This window comes from Microtus oregoni, unplaced genomic scaffold (genome assembly GCF_018167655.1).
Source record: "Microtus oregoni isolate MIOR12 unplaced genomic scaffold, Mior012 000048F_ref0000485, whole genome shotgun sequence".
NCBI classification, from domain to species: Eukaryota; Metazoa; Chordata; class Mammalia; order Rodentia; family Cricetidae; genus Microtus; species Microtus oregoni.
This window is the reverse complement of record NW_024543222.1, coordinates 15,350,346-15,370,442: the sequence shown is the minus strand read 5'-3', so window position 1 is coordinate 15,370,442 and position 20,097 is coordinate 15,350,346. Positions and strand designations below refer to the sequence as shown.

The 20,097-nt window shown below is 41.7% G+C and overlaps 1 protein-coding gene across 1 annotated transcript in view; it reads right to left on the bottom strand.

The window, feature by feature from the left end:
- The window catches only part of Kansl1 (KAT8 regulatory NSL complex subunit 1), a 122,872-nt gene extending 105,691 nt beyond the window's left edge, over positions 1–17,181 (bottom strand). The window contains exons 1-2 of the mRNA XM_041635736.1: positions 17,166–17,181; positions 15,366–15,483 (exon numbers count right to left, since the gene is read on the bottom strand). The gene's annotated coding sequence lies outside the window, so the exon portion shown is untranslated. The remainder of the gene's footprint in view (positions 1–15,365; positions 15,484–17,165) is intronic.
- Between the last annotated feature and the right edge of the window lie 2,916 nt (positions 17,182–20,097).

Sequence of the window (20,097 nt, the reverse complement as noted above, 5' to 3'; positions counted from 1 at the left end):
AGCCCCTGCCTCTGACTCCCAAATGGTAGGTTCACAGGCTTGCATTACCATGCTTGGCAGAGAAGGTATTTATAAAAACAAGATTCTGAGAGGACTTGGATAGAGGATAGAATTCAGACTAATTCAGACCATTCCTAGAGAGACACACACTGCAAAACCCACACAAAAAAACCACATGTTCAGATGATGAAACCTGAAGACATCCAACAAATCATCAAGGGCACAAAGTTATCAAAGAGATGTTATGTTACTGAGAACACAGGAACATGACTAGAATTCAGGAAATGCTTAAGTCTCTATCTTACCTTTGTAATTCATTTACTAAAAAAAAAAATCCTATTAATTTCCTCAATAGGTTTTTCATTTTTGAGTTAGACTAAAAAAATAAAAAACTCAGTATTTTTTTCAACCATATTCCACATTAATTCCTACAATCACATTAAGACACAAATTTAGCCGGGTGGTGGTGGCACACGCCTTTAATCCCAGCACTGGGGAGGCAGAGGTAGGCAAATCTCTGTGAGTTTGAGACCTGCCTGGTCTACAAGAGCTAGTTCCAGGACAGGCTCCAAAAGCTAGAGAGAAACCCTGTCTCGAAAACACCAAAAAAAAAAAAAAGACACAAATTTAACAAAATTATCCCAAATAAACTAATTTCAAGCAAAAACAAAAACCATATAATAACAAATTTCAACTATTTTCTATGTTAAAAGAAGAGGAAAGTCAGGCATGCTGGTGTTGTGTTTATAATCTCAGCTACAAGAGGCCAAAGTAGAAGGATCTCAAGCATAGGCCAGCCTCATCCACACAGCCAGACCCTACCTTGAAAAAGGAAGATGGGCTGGACACATGTCTGCAGAGGACCCAGGTATGATTCCAGCACCCACATAATGGCTCACAACCATCCAGAATCCAACACCCTCTTCTGACCTCTGCAAAGCAATAGGCATGCATATACACATATGCAAGCAAAAGATAGTTCTAAAATAATTTTTAAAAAAATACTTTACTAGGCAATATATTACACACCTGTAATCCTAGTATTGGGGAGAACAAGACAGAAGGATCAAGAGTTCATGGACAGTCTGGGTTATATAGTGAGTGACTTTTGGATCTGCCTAAGGACAAAGAAAACTATGGTAAAAAGAAAGGGGGAAAAAATCTCGCAATTCCTAGAATATCTATGATAGTACTATCAAAACATGACCTTGTCCAGCTGAGCAGGACAGCACAGACCTTTAACTTAAGCACTTAGGAGCTCTAGAGCCAGTCTGATCTACATAGCAAGTTGCAGAAATGCCAGGGGCATAGAGTGTAAGACCCTGATTCAAAAACAAAATAATTTTTTTTAAAATAAAACCTTGGGCTGGGCGGTGGTGGTAAACATCTTTAGTTCTAGCAATTGGGAGACATAGGCAGGCGGATCTCTGAAAGTACGAGGCCAACCTGATCTATAGAAAAAAAAACAGTAAATCTATCCAATGTTATTTTTAAAATGGCAAAAGAAAAAAGATGAAAGCTATCGAAAAAAGATGAAAGCTATCAATTGACAAAGATCAATTAGTAAGATGTTAGTCGCTTCTAATTCTCTCTTCTGGCACCTTTTTCAGAAGACTGTCTAAATCATTATAAGAAGTCCAAAATGAATTGTTACTTAAAAGCATAACCAAAATGAGGTAGCAATGCAAGTACCCCAATTAAAAGAAAAGTTAAGGGAGCCAAGTAGGCGACAGGGACCTAAAGTGTTAGACTTGTCACCTCTACCCTAAGTGTCTCAAAATAAATAAAAGGTTTACAAAGGGAAATTTTGTGACCTAATCAAATCATATTTAATTCTGCCTTTTCCATTCTCAAGTGTTTTCTGTTGCCCCAGGAGATATTTCTAGGTTTCTTCCATCTTTAACAGACTTTTAAACATCAGTTATACCTTTAACTTTTTATTATCTTCATTGAGTTATTAGGAAATTAGGCACATTTCAATTAAAGTCATTATCACTCTGATACCAAAACCAGACAAAAACCACATGATAAAATTATACAGATCAATGTCCTTTATGATATAGTCATAAAAATCCTTTAAAGCAAAAATGAATTCAGAAACATACAAAAAAAGGATGACCTTTGCTAAGTGTGGTTTTCTCCCAGTAATTCAAGGTTAGTTTAACAGCTGTTGCAATACACAATGTTACTAGAGGACAAAAACCACATGATTAGAGCTGGAAAGATGGCTCAGCAGTCAAGAGTACTAGCACATGAATGATTACATCTCCAGTCCCAACACCCTCTTCTGGTTTCCTTAGGCACTGCGCACATGTAGATACATGACATACATACAGGCCAAACACCCACACAAATAAAAATCAATCTTTAAAAAAAAAAAATCAATACCCATGTGACAATCTAAATATTTTTTTAAAAAAATCACTTGGCAAATTATAATAAAAGATATTTAAGAACCAGGTAGTGATGGTGCACGCCTTTAATCCCAGTACTTGAGAGGCAGAAACAAGCAGATCTCTGTGAGTTCAAGGCTAGCCTGGTCTATACAGGTAGTTCCAAAACAGGATCCGAAGCTACACGGAAAAAAACTGTCTCAAAAAGCAGAACAAGCCAGGCGGTGGTGGCGCACGCCTTTAATCCCAGCACTTGGGAGGCAGAGGCAGGCGGATCTCTGTGAGTTCGAGACCAGTCTGGTCTACAAGAGCTAGTTCCAGGACAGGCTCCAAAACCACAGAGAAACCCTGTCTCGAAAAAAACCACAAAAAAAAAAAAACAAAAAAAAAAAGCAGAACAAAACAAAAATAGAATTTAACAAGCTAGAAATTGAAGGAAACTTTCTCAACTTGATTAAATGGTAACTATGAAGAATTCATAGTTGAGTTTGTTTGTTTGTTTTTTGGGACAGGGTTTCTCTGTGGTTTTGGAGCCTGTCCTGGAACTAGCTCTTGTAGACCAGACTGGTCTCGAACTCGGAGATCCGAATGCCTCTGCCTCCTGAGTGCTGGGATTAAAGGAGTGCGCCACCACATCCTGGCTGATTTTTGTTTTTTTTCTAAGATATGTAGCTTGGGCTGGCTTGAACTTGTAGCTAACCTCCCACTTCAGACTCTTGAGTGCCAGGAATATACTAGATCTACACTGCTATAAAACCAGACCTAGAGAGAGAGAGAGAGAGAGAGAGTGAGTGAGTATGGTGTGTGTGTGTACGTGGGTATAACATTCATACTTTGGGGGGAAGAAGGTTGAAGGGAGGACAGGGTCTCACTGTGCAGCCCTGGCTTGTCTGGAACTTATTATTTAGACTAGGCAAACCTTGAACTTACAGATATCCACTGCCTCTGCTTACAAATACTGGAATTAAAGCTGAGCAAGACCAGATTCAAAATCTTGGTAGAAAAATGCTTTCCTCTAAGATCAAGAATAAAACAAATTTGTACACTATTACTACTTCTAGTCAATATTGTATTAAAGGTTATCTAGCATATGCAAATAGTCAAGAAAAAATAAAAACATCTGATAAAAAAGAAAAAATAAGACCACTTTTATTTGCAGAGAATATAATCTTGTATATAAAAAAATCCTAGGGCTAGAGATGGCTTAACAGTTAATAGCACTGATTGCTCTTACAGAGGACCTAGGTTCAATTCCCAGGACCCACATGGCAGCTCACAACTGTCTGTAACTTCAGTTCAAGGGGACCTGGCACCCTCATACAGACTTATATGCAGGTAAAACACCAATGCACATAAATTAAGTATTTAAAAAAAGAAAAGAAAATCCTATACAGAACTAACTGGGTGTGGCACATGCCTGAAATCCGCTAGCACTTAGAAGTGGAAGCAGAAGGCTAACCACACTACTACATAGTAAATCTGAGTCCAGCCTGGGATGCATGACAGAGATCCTGTCTAAAGAAAAGAAACATCAGAAAACACAAGGAGGAAATCACAAAATATTGGCACTAATAAATCCAATAAGGCTATGTCATGTCAATATACAAATAATACGACCGGGTAACAACACTTACTATCCTGTGGAACTTGCTTCGTAAACCAGGCTGGCCTTGAATTCACAGAGATCTGCCTGCCTCTGCCTCTACCTCCCAAATACTGACATTAAAGGCATGCACCACCACTGCACGTATAGTAATTGTATTTCTACTGAGGAGGTGGCTCAGTGATTCACTATATAGCCCCAGCTGGCCTCAAACTCAGGTTGATCCTTCTACCTCAATCTTCCAAGTGCTGGTATTTACAAGTATGCGCTACCTACAGAGCTCAAAAAAATACTATTAAAAAATAAAAGCCTCAGGCCAGCAAGTGGCCTAGGAGGTAAATAAAGTCCTGTTTCCAAGCCTTATGATGGCCTGAATTCAACCCTGAGGACCCACATAGCGAAAGAAGAGAAACTAACTCATACAAGTTGTCCTGTGATCTCCATACAATTTCCATGGTATGCTTCTGTGATCTCATACATACACAAGCACATATACAAAATAAATAAATGTACAAAAAATTTTAACAGAAAAATAAAACCAGGGATAGGATGTTGTTCAGCTAGCAGAGTGCTTTTGTGATACGCTTGAAGCACTGGAACCCATCCCCAGTACCACATAAACCATCCTATAGTTCCAAAACTCATAAAGGAGAACAGGAGAATTACACGTGAGTTGAAGGCCTGCCTAGGCTCTATGAGCCCCATCTCAAAAATAAAGTAAGTAAATGAATACCAAGTGTGGTACTATATGCCTGTAATCCCAGAATGTGAAAGCTAAAGCCAGGCCTTGTAGTCTACATAGCAAGACTCTGTCTCAAAATAAGATAAAGGAAATGAAAAGGTAGGTCTGGGTGATTATTATAAATCCAGGAGAGGAAATCAAGCTGTCAAAGACCCAGAAAAGGTCAAAGGAACGAAGAGGCTAAGGCAAGTTTTCCTGAATATTAAATTTAAAACCATGCATCTTCAACTGAGAAAATATGAAAGCCAAGGGACAATGTGATTTATTTTTAAAAGACAGAAAAATCCAGTGCTGGAGATATGGCTCAGTGGTTAAGAGCACTGATTGCTCCTAAGAGGACACGGGTTCAATTCCCAACACCTACACTGGCATCTCATTTACTGGCTGTAACTCTAGTCCCAGGGGATCCAATGCCCTCTTCTGTACTGTATAGGCATAGCACACAGACATACATGCCGGCAAAACACCTCTACATAAAAAATTAAAATTAGGAGGGCAGTGGCGGCTCACACTTTTAATCACAGCACTTGGGACATAAAGGCAGGCGGATCTCTGAGTTTGAGGCCAGTTTGGTGTACAGAGTGAGTTCCAGAAGAGTCAGGAAACTCTAAGAAACCCTGTCTTTAAAACAAACAAACAAACAAAAAAAAAAAAAAAACAATGGGAGATGGCTCAGTGGTTAAGAGCACCGCCTGCTTGTCTAAAGGTCCTGAGTTCAATTCCCAGCAACCATGTGGTGGCTTACAACCATCTGTAATAAGATCTGGTGCCTTCTTCTGGAGTGCAGGCATGCATGTAGGCAAAATACTGTATACACAATAAATAAATAAATCTTTAAAAAAAACCAAAAAACAAATCAAAACAAAGCAAACCATGGAGGGAAAAATCTATGGGTTATCAACAGAAGGTATACGAAGTTAAAAACATATTTCAGGAACTACTTACAAATATGAATAAATTCACCCTAGACTCCTACAGGATAGAAATCAAATTCAAGAAGCCCTAAGGTTCTTTTTTAGGCCAATGTAACAAAACCTCACCCCAACATTCCTTAGTGCCAATCCAGTCAGAGATAGTTGAGAACCTCAATGAAGCTTCTAGTTACTACATGACAAAGGGTTATCAGCAAATTGGCTCTGCTTTTCCAAAAGCAAATAAAGTTGTTGGCAAAGTTCCTCCCATTCTCTTTATTTTTATAAGTGTAACAAATACATAGCCTTCTATTTCGTACTTACAATCTTTTATAAGGCCTTGCATCCTGACATTCTTAAGATTTAAAAAAAAAAAATCCTCCAAAAGGCAGACGCGGAGGTCAACACCAGGAATCCTAAAGCACTCTAGGGGTACAAAAGCAGAATCATCAAGCCCCGCCTAGTTTAAACAGTGCTGTAGGCAGTACAGGCCGGTCTGCAGAGTGAGAAGCTGTTTCAAGAAACAAAAACAAAACAATCTTCAGGAGCTGGAGAGCTGGTTCAGCAGTTCAGAGCACTTGTTCTCTTCCAGGAGACTCAGCACTTACATGGTAGCCCACAACCAACTACAACTCCAATTTCTGGAGCTCCAACACCCTCTGCTGACCTCTGAGATCAATAGGCACTTAGTATGGTGGTGCATATACATACATGCAGGCAAAATATCCATACTCTTCAAGTAAAATAAACACAACTAAAACCTTTTTTTCTTAATCTTCAAAAATTTTTATTTCAGCCAGGCATGTTGGTTCCTGCCTTCAATCTCAGTACTTAGGCGGTTAGAGACAGACAGATCTCTGTGAGTTCCAAAAGAGGCAGGACTACACATTGAGACTCTTGTCTCAAATTAATTAATTATTAAGTTTCAGCAGCACATGGTGGGGCAAGCCTTTAATCCCAGGACTTGGAAGGCAAAAGCAGACTCTGTGAGTTCAAGGGCAGCATGGTCAATACAGAGTCCCAGGCCCACTACCACCACACAGTGAGACCCTGTCCCAAAAAGAAACTGGAGGGGAATGGCTCATCAGTTAACAGTGCTTGCTCCTCTTCGAAAAGACCTGAGTTCAGTTCCAAGCAATTGGCTCACAACTGCCTATACCGCCAACTGCAGAGGATCCAATGCCCTATTCTGGCTTCCTTGGGCACTGCACACACATGACACATATAAATAACAATAAATCTTTAAAAGTAAATAGAGGCTGAAGAAATACTTCAGCGGTTGGAAATATTGGTTGCTCTTCCAGAAGACCTGGGTTAATTCCCAGTGCTGACATGGCAGCTCACCACTGTCTGTAATTGCAACTCCAGGGGTTCCAACACCTCCACAGACACATACAGGCAAAAATACCAATGCACATAAAATAAAAAGTAAATTTTTTAAAAAGTAAATAAATATCCCTTTACAAGTCACAGCACTAAAGGTCTTCCACAGTACAGCGGTTCCGTAGTCTGAATTTTTATCTTGCCCTTTTATCCCAACACTCAGGAGGCAGAGACAGGAGGATCTCCGTGAGTTCAAAGACAGCATGGTCTACAGAGTGAGTTCCAGAACAGTCAAGGCTACACAGAGAAACCCTGTCTCGAGAAGCAAAAAAAAAAAAAGAAAAGAAAAGAAAGAAAAGAAATTTACCCTTAAGCATAATTTATCTTTATATTCCCATTCATCGTGTTGCTCCATTTAGATATAGCCTCAATTTTCTTTAATATAAATATATAAATATAAATAATGCTACAATTAATATTTTATTTACAAATTTTTATAAATATCCTTTTCCCCTTTGGATAAATTCATAGAGCTGGAACCCCCCAACTGAAAGACATTTTTAAGTTTATTGATATGTGCTGCCCAGTATCTTGAAGAAAAATCTGGTCCAGTGCACATTCAGAGTTTAGAGAATTTTTAGCATCTCTGACAGTTTAATTTGCCAATTTAATAGGTGAAAATCATTCACTTTGTATACCTTTAATTAGTTATCAGAATAAAAATGTTTTTCATATGCTTCTTGGTGATTTGTTTCTTTTTGTGAACTTTCATCATTTTTACTTTCTCTTGACAAACTTGAAAATCAGTTGAGATAATCACATAAATTAATTTTGGCTCCCCCTGCTGGTCATATATAACTATGATCAAGAAGCAGATAAACCGGATACAACTATTGTTACAAACACCACATACACACAGTGTTCTTTGTCTCTTAAACTTATACTGAACATTTTCTAGAAAAGGTGAAGGCAAAATCACTCAATGTTTAAGAACAAATGTTAACAGTTCCCTACCAAATATACTACCTGACTGGTACATTATAGGTCTACATTATTAACTTTGCTATACTTTAATTATATGAAAACATTCTGGTTACTTTTTGACACTGGAGTGTCATCAAAAGCAAGCAGAAGCAAAGGGCTGAGATACAGCTCAATGATAAAGTGTATGCCAGCACAAGTCATAGGTTGAATCTGAACTGGAAAGAAAAATAAAAAGAAGAGTGGACGGGCTGGAGAGATGGCTCAGTGGTTAAGAGCATTGCCTACTCTTCCAAAGGACCCGAGTTCGATTCCCAGCAACCACATGGTGGCTCACAACCATCTGTAAAGAGGTCTGGCGCCCTCTTCTGGCCTTCAGGCATACAGACAGAAAATTGTATACATAATAAATAAATATTTTAAAAAAAAAAAAAGAAGAGTGGAGGGGAGCTGATAGTATAGTCTGGCAGTATAGTGCTTCCCTAATATGCATTAGGTCATAGGTTTGGTCCCCGGCATCACAGAATGTAACTGTAATTACTGCCAGCCCTCATCCCAAAGCTGCTTACACTTACCAGCCTGGACTCTACTGGCAAAGAGTTACGCCAAGACTGGCAAGCAGATACAGCTGGTTCAGCTTTTCCATTTCTATTGTCCTAAAGATGTATATCTCACTGTTCTTGGAAGACCCAAGTGGAGGATCACCGTAAGTATCAACTACATAGAGGATTTCAAGTCAGACTGGGCTACAGAGTAAGACGGTCTCAAAAACAATAAAGAGGTATGTCCCAATGTCCTTAAACAATCTACTCCAAACATATTTACTAAGTGCAAGCAAAGAAAATAAAAAACACTCAGGAGGTAGAGGCAGGTAGATCTCTTGAGTTTGAGGTGCAGCCTGGTCTAAAAAGTGAGTTCCAGGACAGCCAGGGCTGTTACACAGAGAAACCCTGTCTCAGAAAAAAAAAGGAAAATAAGAAGAGCCAGCCTTCACTCCAGAAGAACTTGGGGACTACACAAAGTGAAAGAGAAGTAAACTAGTGGCCACTCAGCATTAGATGTCCTAGATGTGGAGACCCACAGCAAGCAATACAAGCACTGCACACTGAGAGACCAGGGTTCACAAGATACATTCAGTGACATCTTGTGCTATTGTTAATTGTTATTGTTAATGCTACTGTGATAACTGTTATTAAAGAAGTAGGAGGAGAGCTAGGCGGTGGTGGTGCACACCTTTAATCCCAGCACTTGGGAGGCAGAGGCAGGCGGATCTCTGTGAGTTCGAGACCAGCCTGGTCTACAAGAGCTAGTTCCAGGACAGGCTCCAAAACCACAGAGAAACCCTGTCTCGATAAAGAAAAAAAAAAAAAAAAAAACAAAAACCTGCCAACACATCTATACCTCTGAGTGTGAGATGATGTAGCCAGGCTATCAAGAACACTTGGCTAAAGCAACTGAATTGTACCTCAAAAGCTGAAAGAGCCAAAATAGAAAAAGAATATGATCATTTAATAAGATCTACATTTACCAGGTCACTTCTGATAGAAGCTTAGAAGATAGGTGGCAATCAAAGAGAATAAATGAGGTGACTGAAACGTTATGCAGGCAAAAAAAAAAAAAAGTCTGAACACAGAAAGCAGAAGTGAAAATGAGCAGGAAAACATTTATAAAGAAGGCGGAAGGCCAGAAAGATGGCTCAGCAGGTAAAGGGAACTGCTGCCAACCTTGACAGCCTGAGTTTAATCATGGTGACCCACACAATAGGAGTAAAAAGTGGATCTGATCCCTGAAAGTTGTCTTTTGATCTCCCAATGTGCACTGTAGCAGGTGTGCACAGACACACGTATACAATAAATAGTAACTAACAACTTGAAAATGAATAATTCAAACATAAGCCTGAGTTTAAAAAAATAAACCTCAGGTGATTGAGGTGGCACAAGAAAGACTCTGGAGGACATTGAAACCCATCTTGAGTGATGGGTTGGATAACAGTACTGTCCGTAATCAGGATACAAAGATAAAAAGAGGTTGGACTTGCAAAAGTAATGAGTCCACTTTGTTCTGTCATTATCATATCTAATACACTGATTTTAAAAACTTAAAATATAAAGAGATAGCTACAGGGAGATATCAAGGAAGTAACTGTGATTGAAGATTAGAAGACTAGGCAGAGCCAGAAAACACACACCTGCAAATCATCAGCATACAGAGTCATTTAGGGCTCACTACAGACTCCCCCAGAGCTCCCACACAAGATGAGGAAACAGGGTCAAGGAAAGCCAGATGATTCTTAGGAGCAAAAAAGGGAAAAAGTCTACAAAAAAAACTGCAAAAGACTCGCAAGAAGTGGCACTGATGACAGGATCACCCATCACCCACTTTATTTGTTGTACTGTGTAACAGACGTTCTTTGTTAGTTTTTGATTTTTGAGACAAGGTCTAATATGTAGCCCTGGTTGGCCTGAAACTCACTATGCAGACCAGGCTGGCCTTGAATTCACAAAGATCTGCCTGTCTCTGCCTCCTGCGAACTGGCATTAAAGGCGTGCGCCACCACGCCTGGCCTGAGTAAAGTTTTTTAGGGCTTGACCTTGCAGCCCTCTCCTAAAAAGACAACATCAATCAACTCAAAATCACTGGCCAGGAATGGTGATATAAGCTAGTAATCCCAAAGGGGTTCAGGCAAGAGAATCACCAGTTCAAGGCCTGCCTGATCTACCTAGTGAGTGCCAAGCAGCCAAGATTATGTACCAAGAATCTGTCTTGGGGGGAGGGGGAGAGCCTCTAGACCAGCATGCAGCTCAGCTGGAAAAATGCTGCCTAGCATGCAGAAGCCCTGGATTTGGGATCACTAGCGCTACATTTAAAAAAAGGTGGGGGGGCAACCTAGAGAGATGGCTCAGTGGTTAAGAGCACCCCCTGCTATTCTTACAGAGGACCTGAGTTCTATTTGCAGCACCCATAAGGCAGTTAACAACCATCTGTAGTTCCAAGGGATTTGATCTCTTCTTCAGAATGCCTTAGACACCAGGCAAATATGTGGTACACATATATAGATGCAGGCAAAACAATCATACATAAAATTAAAAACAAACAAAAACACCAGGCATGGTATGGCTATAATCCCAGCATTTAGGAGGTGAAGTTCCAGGTCATACTCAGCTCCATCATGAGTTCAAGGCCAGCTTGACCTACATGATACCCTGTTTTTTTTTTTGGGGGGGGGGGGGGGTAATTCTTGGGGACTGGAGAAATAGAGCAGCAATTAAGATCAAAGATCCACATATGATACCCAACACCCATCCAGGCTGAGTGATGCACATCCATCACCTATATAACTCCAGCTCTAGGAGATCTGACATCCCCTTCTGGCCTTCCTGGGTACCCACACACAAGCAGCACACACAGACACATACATAATTAAAATAAAAAAAAAATTTCTTTTTAAACTAAGATTCTGACGGGCATACCGGGCGGTGGTGGCGCACACCTTTAATCCCAGCACTTGAGCAGCAGATGCAAGCAGATCTCTCTCAAACAAGGCCAGCCTAGTCATCGAGTGTTTCACTCCAGCCAAGGCAACAGTGAGAATTTGTCTCAAAAAAAAAGTTAAAAAAACAAGCAAGAGGGTTCAGCAGGGAAAGACTCTTGCCACTCAATTCACAGAAAACATATAAAGGTACAAGGACAGAGCAAACTCAATAAAGTTGTTCTCTAACCTCCACATATACCCTGTAGCAGCATAACAGACATAATTATAACAAAATTCTTTATGTGTGAAAAGAAATAATATTTTAAGCTTGTTTTGAACCCCCCCATCTTCCCCCCAAAGAAGGCCAGAAACAACAGTAAGTATCTACAGCGCAAGCGTTAGGAGGTGGAGATGAGAAGATCCCAAGCTCACTGGCCAAGTAACAAAGCCTATATGGTAAGCTCCAAGTTCAGTGAGACCCTGTCTTAAAAAAATATGGTGGACAGTCATTGGGGATGACACTCAACATTGACCTCTGGCCTCCGTGTGTGTGTGTGTGTGTGTGTGTGTGTGTGTATGTATACCTACCTATATATACACATACACCACGCACACACACATATACATACACACACACATTAAAAAAGAAGCTAGGTGGTGATACACACCTTTAATCCCAGCACTTGGGAAGCAGAGGCAGGTGGATCTCTTGAGTTTGAGGCCAGCCTGGTCTACACAATGAGTTCTAGGACAGTCAGAGGTATAGAAACCCCGTCTCAAAAAAACAAACAAATAAATAAATACAAAGAAACAGGCTGGTGAGACACCTCAAAAGGTAAAGACACTTACAAGCCAAGTCTGTCAACCTGAGTTTGATCCTCAGAACCCATACAGCAGAAGGAAAACTGTCTCTTCCATGTAAGCTATGTGTACACACAGACACTCAGAAATAAGAAACATTAAAAAATAAAAATTTAGGTGAGGTGTAACCATACACACCTTTAATCGCAGCACTCAGGAGGCAGAGACAGGCATGGATCTCTGTGAGTTCAATGTCAGCCTGGTCTACAAGAGCTAGTTCCAGGACAGGCCCCAAAGCTACAGAGAAACCCTGTCTCAAAAAATTGTTAAGAAGCAGAAACAACAACAACAATAATAATAAAGGGGCTGGAGAGATGGCTCGGTGGTTAAAGAGCATTGCCTGCTCTTCCAAAAGTCCTGAGTTCAATTCCCAGCAACCACATGGTGGCTCACAACCATCTGTAAAGAGGTCTGGCGCCCTCTTCTGGCCTTCAGGCATACAGACAGAATATTGTATACATAATTAATAAATAAATAAATAAATTTAAAAAAAAAATAATAATAATAATAAAAAAAATGTGACTTGACTCACTGGTAGCAGCACTCGCCTTTAATCCCAGCACTTGGGAGGCAGAGATAGGGTGGATCTCTGTGAGTTACAGGACAGCCTGGTCTACAGAGTGAGTTCCAGGATGGCCAGAGATACACAGAGAAACCCTGCTTCAAAAAACAAAGAGCTAAAGAGATTGTTCAGTGGTTAAGACCACTGACTGCTCTTCCAGAGGATCCACATGACAGCTCACAACTCTAACTCCAGTTCCAGGAGATCTGACACCCTCACATAGACATACTTACAGGCAAAATACCAATATACATAAAATACTAATAAATAAATAAAAATGTAACTCCTATCTGAAAATATAGAAAAAAGCACAATTTCTGTCAAATTAAATATATTTTGAAATGTTCTTAAGTATAAAAATGGGAAGGAAAAAAATTCTTTATGGTGTATGCCTGTAATCTCAGCACTTGAGAGGCTGAGTCATTTGAGTTCTAGGCCAGTCTAGGCTATACAGCAAATTTTTTTTTTTTTGGTTTTTTCGAGACAAGGTTTCTCTGTAGCTTTGGAGCCTGTCCTGGAACTAGGTCGTGTAGACCAGGCTGGCCTCGAACTCACAGAGATCCGCCTGCCTCTGCCTCCAGAGTGATGGGATTAAAGGTATGCGCTACCACTGCCTGGCCATACAGCAAGGTTCTACCTCAAAACAACAAAGTTTAGACTTAGCACGTTTTACAATGATCAAACGATTGGTAGGGAACATAAAAAAAAAAAAAAAAAAAAAAAAAAAAAAACAAGACAGCTACGTAACTACATTTTCCCAAGTAGTTAATAGATAATAATTCATACACACTAAAGGACACTGACTTTTGGTCTGTATTTTTGTCATGCCAAAGGACTGTGATCTAACAGTAGAAGTTATAGTATTATAATACCCCAAATTTACCAATAATAGAGGTAAAACATTAAACATTACACACATCTTTAAAAAGTAGGCCTCAGTATATTTAATATCTTAATGCCAAAGTAATAGCAACATGAAATCTAATATACTAATCATAGAGGTCAGCAAGTCCTAGCACAAAACAGTTGTTAAGAAGCAGAAACACAGGGGCTTGGAGAGATGGCTCAGCAGTTAAGAGCACTTCCAAAGAACCTGGGTTCAATTCCCAGTACCCACATGGCAGTTCACCAATGTCTGTAACTCTGGCCCAGGAGTTCTGGGACTTCACACAGATACACATGCAAGCAAAACAACAATGCACATAAATAAAAATAAATATATTTTTTAAAAAAAGAAGTGGAAACATAATTATACAAGGTCTTCCAGTTCCTAGGCACTCGAATTATAGGTTGCTTCCCCATTCAATCCCTCAAACTGTAGCATGAGAAAAAGGCTGGAAAGAATGTGTCGCCTTGGACCCTTATCCATTCTCCAACAATATTCAACTCATTATCCAACAACAGCAGCCAGAACATACATGAGGATAAGATTCAGTCTACATTACCTAAAGATTTCCCCAAAGTCCAAATATTTCGGTTGCACAGACTGCATTATTTTGATTTCCCCCGGTACACTCTTCTGGCATTAACTAAGCAGATCACCACAAAACAATCTTAACTATATTGTTATCTAACTCTCAAGGAAGGCCAGGCTGACAGAGGACTTCTAGCACTACTTATCAGTTCTTGGTCCTTTCTCTCACTTCCTCACTCTCACGCCTCAAGTTTTGTCCTCTGTTTAGTCCTAACCAAGAGTTCTTTTGCCATCTCTAAACAGATCAGAAAGAGCCATAAGAGACACAGAACAATCATAGAAAGTTTTTTTTTTAATCAAATGGTCACCGTCCACATGGCCCAAATAAGAAAGGTCTGCCCTGTGAGAGAAAAGACACAATGGCTACCTGTTGAAAAACATTAGTGTAAGGGTTCACGCACTGGCCTAAGGAGCAGCACAGCATTCAAAGAGCTGTACACATAAACCTTAATATACTATATGAAACTTCATAGTAAACAAATGGTTAATGACACATCTTTTGTAACACATGAATCAGCTACTGATTTGCAAAAGTGGGACACACCCAAGTTCATATGACTCCAAAGTACCTGTTTGAAAATGGACCTAGAAGTCTGAATTGCCAACCCATCTACCAAGTTTAGAACAGAATTTTACAAATATGTAAGCTGTAATAATTTAAAGTTTAAAAAATGGACTCATCATTACTATAAAAGTTAATTTGAGAACTTCATTAATATTTTAACATCAATAACCAAGAACAGCAATAACACAAATTCTAAGATGCTAATTGTTCTGAGGATGAGTATACTGCAAGGTAATTGAAGAATAGCAAATTCAAGAACACTCTAGATAGATCTGGTCAGAGGCCAACACCTATAATCCTATCTTTTGGAATGTTGAAGTAGGACATTCATGAAGTTAAGGCCAAGCTCAGCAACATAAAAAGTTCCAGACCAGTCCAGGCTACAATGCGACCCTGTCTCAAAACACAAATAAATGAACAAATATTCTTGCTTCTAAATACACATATGAAGTAATAAGGAAAAGCCAATCCATCTTACCTTAAGAGGCATCCAGATAGCATTCATAGTGTCAGGAATAGTTTAGACGAGACTCAGAAAGAAGCAGGAAGAGACTAAGGAATTCCCTCAGTTACCACGGATAAGGAAGTGGGAAGATCTGAAAAGGAGGAGTTTTCATTTAGATGGAAGAATCTAGAATATGTAAATAGCTTATTCTATCTGGGAAGGATATTAAGTGGCAACAGCCTACCCATCCTAAAAAGTGTACAAGTGCTAGGTGTGGTACACACCTTTAATCCCAGGACAGAGGAGGCTGAGGCAGGCTGTTGTCTAGGAGTTCAACACCGGCCTGGTAGACACAGTGAGGGGGGTGGGGTGGGGAGGAGACTGTCAGGTAAGGCTAGAGATGGTATCAAACAAAGAAAAGGGTAAAATATACAATTCACTTTGGGAAGTGCATATGTGTATCTCTAGATGTGTGTAGAAATATTTTACACCAAAGGACATAAATTTTAAATAATCAGAAACTACTTATCAAAGATTCAGAAAACCAAAATCCTAGAGGAAAAGTTATTCTCCCAGAGAATTTCATAAGCACTTCTGAAAATGATTTATTAACTAACCACCTGAAAAAGTCTACAGCTACTTTTATTTAATAAACCTAAAACTTTTATGACAATTCCTATGTCCTAACTTTTCTTAAAATTGTTTCAGAGCTGATTCTAAATAATAATAATAATAATAACTATTCTTCACTGAAGTACTACAAGCAAAAACGGGGGGGAGGGGAGAAAAGACCCCTTCTTGCCCAGAGATCTTTAAAAGCAGACCAGAGGAACTGATTTTGAAGATGGAGGGTGTTAGGTTTGCAGGGACTCAGAAGGATGGACTAAATGACCCTTGTAGGAGCCTTAAGTCCTAAGCCTGAATGAAAATTCCAGCTTAACCAGTTACTGCTTCACTTAAAATGGAGGCTTGCCCGAGTAGGAACACAAAATAACACACTCACCTCTCTAAAAATAATTTCTTAAAAATCAGAGTCAAAGCCCCCCGTTTTTTAAATAAATAAATAAAGCTCTGGAGTGGGTTTGCTCCCTCTCCGCGTTTTGTCACTTCGGTTAGGGAGACTTGGCATCACTTTGCTAACCGCTCATCGGATTTGGGGGGTGGGGACCAGAGGAGTTTGACTCTTGACCCGACTCTCAGGCAAGCCTGAGCGCCCCCCGCCCCCACCCCGTGACGCGACGCGACCCCCGGGCGGCGAGTCCGCGCCCCTCCCCCGCCTCGGACCCTTGTCCCGGAGCTTCCCCCACCCCCCGCGGCCCGCGACTCCTCCGGCCCGGTCCCCATTGTTAGGAGGGGGCCGCCGGGGCCGGGGCTCGCGGCCCGGAGCCCGTGGCCGTTGCCCGACTTGCCTCAGGAGGGGGCGGCCCGAGGGATGCTGCTTCCCGTCCTGCCGGCCGCGGTCCGTCCCACCTCGCTCGGCCTGGCGCCCCGGGGCTCCGCTCGGCGACCCCCCCCTCCGCCACAGGCCCGCTGACCGCCAGTCTCCGGGTCCGCCGCGGCCCACGGCCCGAGGCCCAGGCTTTGCGGGTGGGCGCCGGCCGGGGGTCTCCGCGCCCCACACATGCGTCCCCGCGTCCTCAGCCCGGCCGCCTTCAGGGCCCTCGGCGGCGCCCGCTCCCGCGACCCCTCGGCCTCCCTCCGCCCCGCGGCGGCGTCTCCCGCGGCGTCCCCGGGACGGGACGCCCCACTCTGCGCCACCATCACCCCGACCCGCCGCGCCCCCACCCCCCGGGGCAGCAGTGCCAACGGCAGCTCCCCCGGCCCCGGACCTACCTGCACGGCTCAACCAAGCCTAGAGTGGGGGGGGCGGGCAAGCTTCCGCCCTCCTCTGTCTCTCATTGGCCCGTCTAGGGCAACTCGCGTGCGCCATTGGCTAAAAGTGGACGTCCGTCAGAGCTGTGGGGCGGGACGATTGGGTGGGGGGGGAGAGATGCTGGTGCCTCGGCGTCTCTGTCTCTGTATCTCTCTATCTCTGTCTCGGCCCTAGGAAAGGAGAGGCTTGAGCTGGACAGAGGTGGAAGAGGGCCTAGTGAGAGAAATAAGACTAAGAATCCCCACAGAGCTTCAGAGCAATCCATCACTCAACCCTAGCCTCAGTCCCTCAGGTCCTCTTCTCTGTCACCCCCAACCTCTGCCCCTCACCCTTCCAGGTTCTTCATCCAGGAAGCGATGTGATGGAAACCTGCCCGGAAGGCCATAGGGAGAAAGATGCTGTATATGTACATTAAATACACACATATAAATGTTTATTTATAAAGTCAAGCAGATTTGAGGTCACGAGGGCCTGGAAAGGCCACACATCTCACAGACAAGGAAGGAATTGAGAGAGCTGATAGACAAAAATCACTCTCAAAGGTGGTGACAGTGGTTATCTCCTGGGATGAAATGGACTTCCCAGGAGACCAAGAGAAAGACTTAAGCTCAGGCACATCCTTTGTGGATACTGATTTTCATACCATTCATAAACATTCCAACTAAAAAATATATTAATTAGCCAAGCGTGATGGCCTACTCCTATGATTCTAGCACAAGAAACTAAGGTGAAAGAGTATTAAGTTCAAGAGCCAGCTTGGGCTACAAAGAGTATTTAAAAAAAAATTTTTTTTTAAATTTTAAACCAGGTCACAAAATCAGAAACAAATCACAAGAACACGGTCCACCGAATCAACTAACTGGGGCTCATAGGGACTCACAGAAATAGAACTAACAATCGGGAGCCTGGTTAAGTCTCACCTAGGTCCTCTGAATGTATCTATGGTTGTATAGCTTGCTGTTTTTGTGGGACTCCTAAAAGTGGGAGTGGGGGGTCTCTGACTCTTTTGCCTGTTTGGGGGACCTTTTCCTCCTATTGGATTACCTCGTCCAGCCTCGCTATTAGGGTATATGCCTAGTCTTACTGTAACTTGTTATGCCAAGTTTGGTCGATACCTCTAGGAGGACTGTTCTTTTTTGAAGGGAAAAGGAAGAGGGATAAATCTGGTGGGGGGCAGGGGGAGAAAGGGGGAGTGTAGGGGAGAGACTGGGAGGAGAGGAGGGAGAAACTGGGAGGTGATATATGAGAGAAGAATAAATTCAAAAGAAAAGAAAATCAGGACAACGTCCAGATTTAGCAGGGAGTCTTACTTTAATTCAGTTTCAAATACCAGTAATAAATGACTGTGTCTCAAGGAATCCCCTAACATGGGAGAGAGCAAGCAATCCCCGGATAAGGAGTTTGACATGCTAAAGGATCAATTTTTCCAAATCATAAAAGGAAAAACAGCTAAAATTAGGACGAAAAATAATGGCGAGGCAGCATGAAGGCAGAGGAGCATGGAAGGGTCTATTACAGAACAAACACCAAAACTATGAGAGCCTTAGGTCTTGAAGCTACTTAAAGGATGCTTTAGGCCCTAGTAGACACGTGACAGCAAGAGCCAAAAAGGAAAGACCCATAAATCAGAGGTCTTAACTGTTTCGGTGTCAGTGACACACAGGGACTCTTCCTCAGAATGTCTCTAAATCATATCAAATGCATCTAGGGTCCCAGGAGAATCACTTGGGGTACAGAGAAATTCAAAGAAAGCTAGTTCTACTAATGTATGTAGAATGCGCTGGGTATGTGCCCCATGTCCAGGGAGGCTAGGCACTGATCCCTGGAGTAGCTGGAGTTACAATCTGCCGGAACCACTGTGTGGGTGCTGGAACAAGTCTGGGCCCCATGCAAGAACAAACAATGTGCCCTCTGAACCTCCAGCCCCTAAAATTTTAGGACAAGCATGGTGGTACATATTGCTAATCAAGGGCCTGGAAACTGTGTAACAAAAAAAAAAAAGGGAAGTTTTCAAATTATTGTTAAAAATATACTATAGCAATATAGGATCCTCTTAATAATCAAGTAATAATTAGTTGAGTGACATTCTAACTTCGAAGTCATAAATAAGTTGCATTCTTAAGAAATCTGAAACAGCTGTCAAACACTATGAAGTCACAACACACTGGTGACAAAGTCACAGGTACTGCTAAAGCTACTAAGGTTTGTTGTCGACATTCCCAACTGGAGGAAATGTTAATTTTTTCATGATTTGGAGCAAAACTTCATGGAGTTCTTAATGTGTGGACCAGAGACAAAAAAATAAAAAATAAAAAATAAAAATAAAAAAAACTAAAGAAATTATCCACTTCACCCTCCATGTACTCCCGGCCACTCCTCCTTGTCTTGTCTTTCCCCGTCCCTTGCCTCCAAATACTTTCTTGTGTTCCGCACCCCTGCAGATGTCTGACCACCCTGGGACACAAAGAACAAGGGACTAGAACGAGAGCTGGAGAAAGAATATATATGTATCCTGTCTCTCTTCAAAGGAAAAGAAAGGGCTGGGGAAGAGCTGACTGGGAGTACTTGTCCAGCATGCCCAGGGACAGAACGGGAGAGAAGGCTTGAGGCGTGTGGCAGATCTGTGACCGTGAGGAAATAGAGGCTTCAGTGGGATGTCATGAGGTATGTCGTTAGTTACTCTCAAGATTCACAATAACATGAGAAAACATCCTTAGTCAGGTGTGGTGGCGTTGGAAACCCTGCACTTGGAAGATCCCGATGGGAGGCTACCTTGGGCTACACAGCAAGACCTATCTTTATTTTACTTTATTCTGGATCCTGCCTCTTAATTGGGGGAGGCTGTGAGACTGAGTGGAAGTAGAAGGGACACAGAAGAGCTTGGAGGAGGGG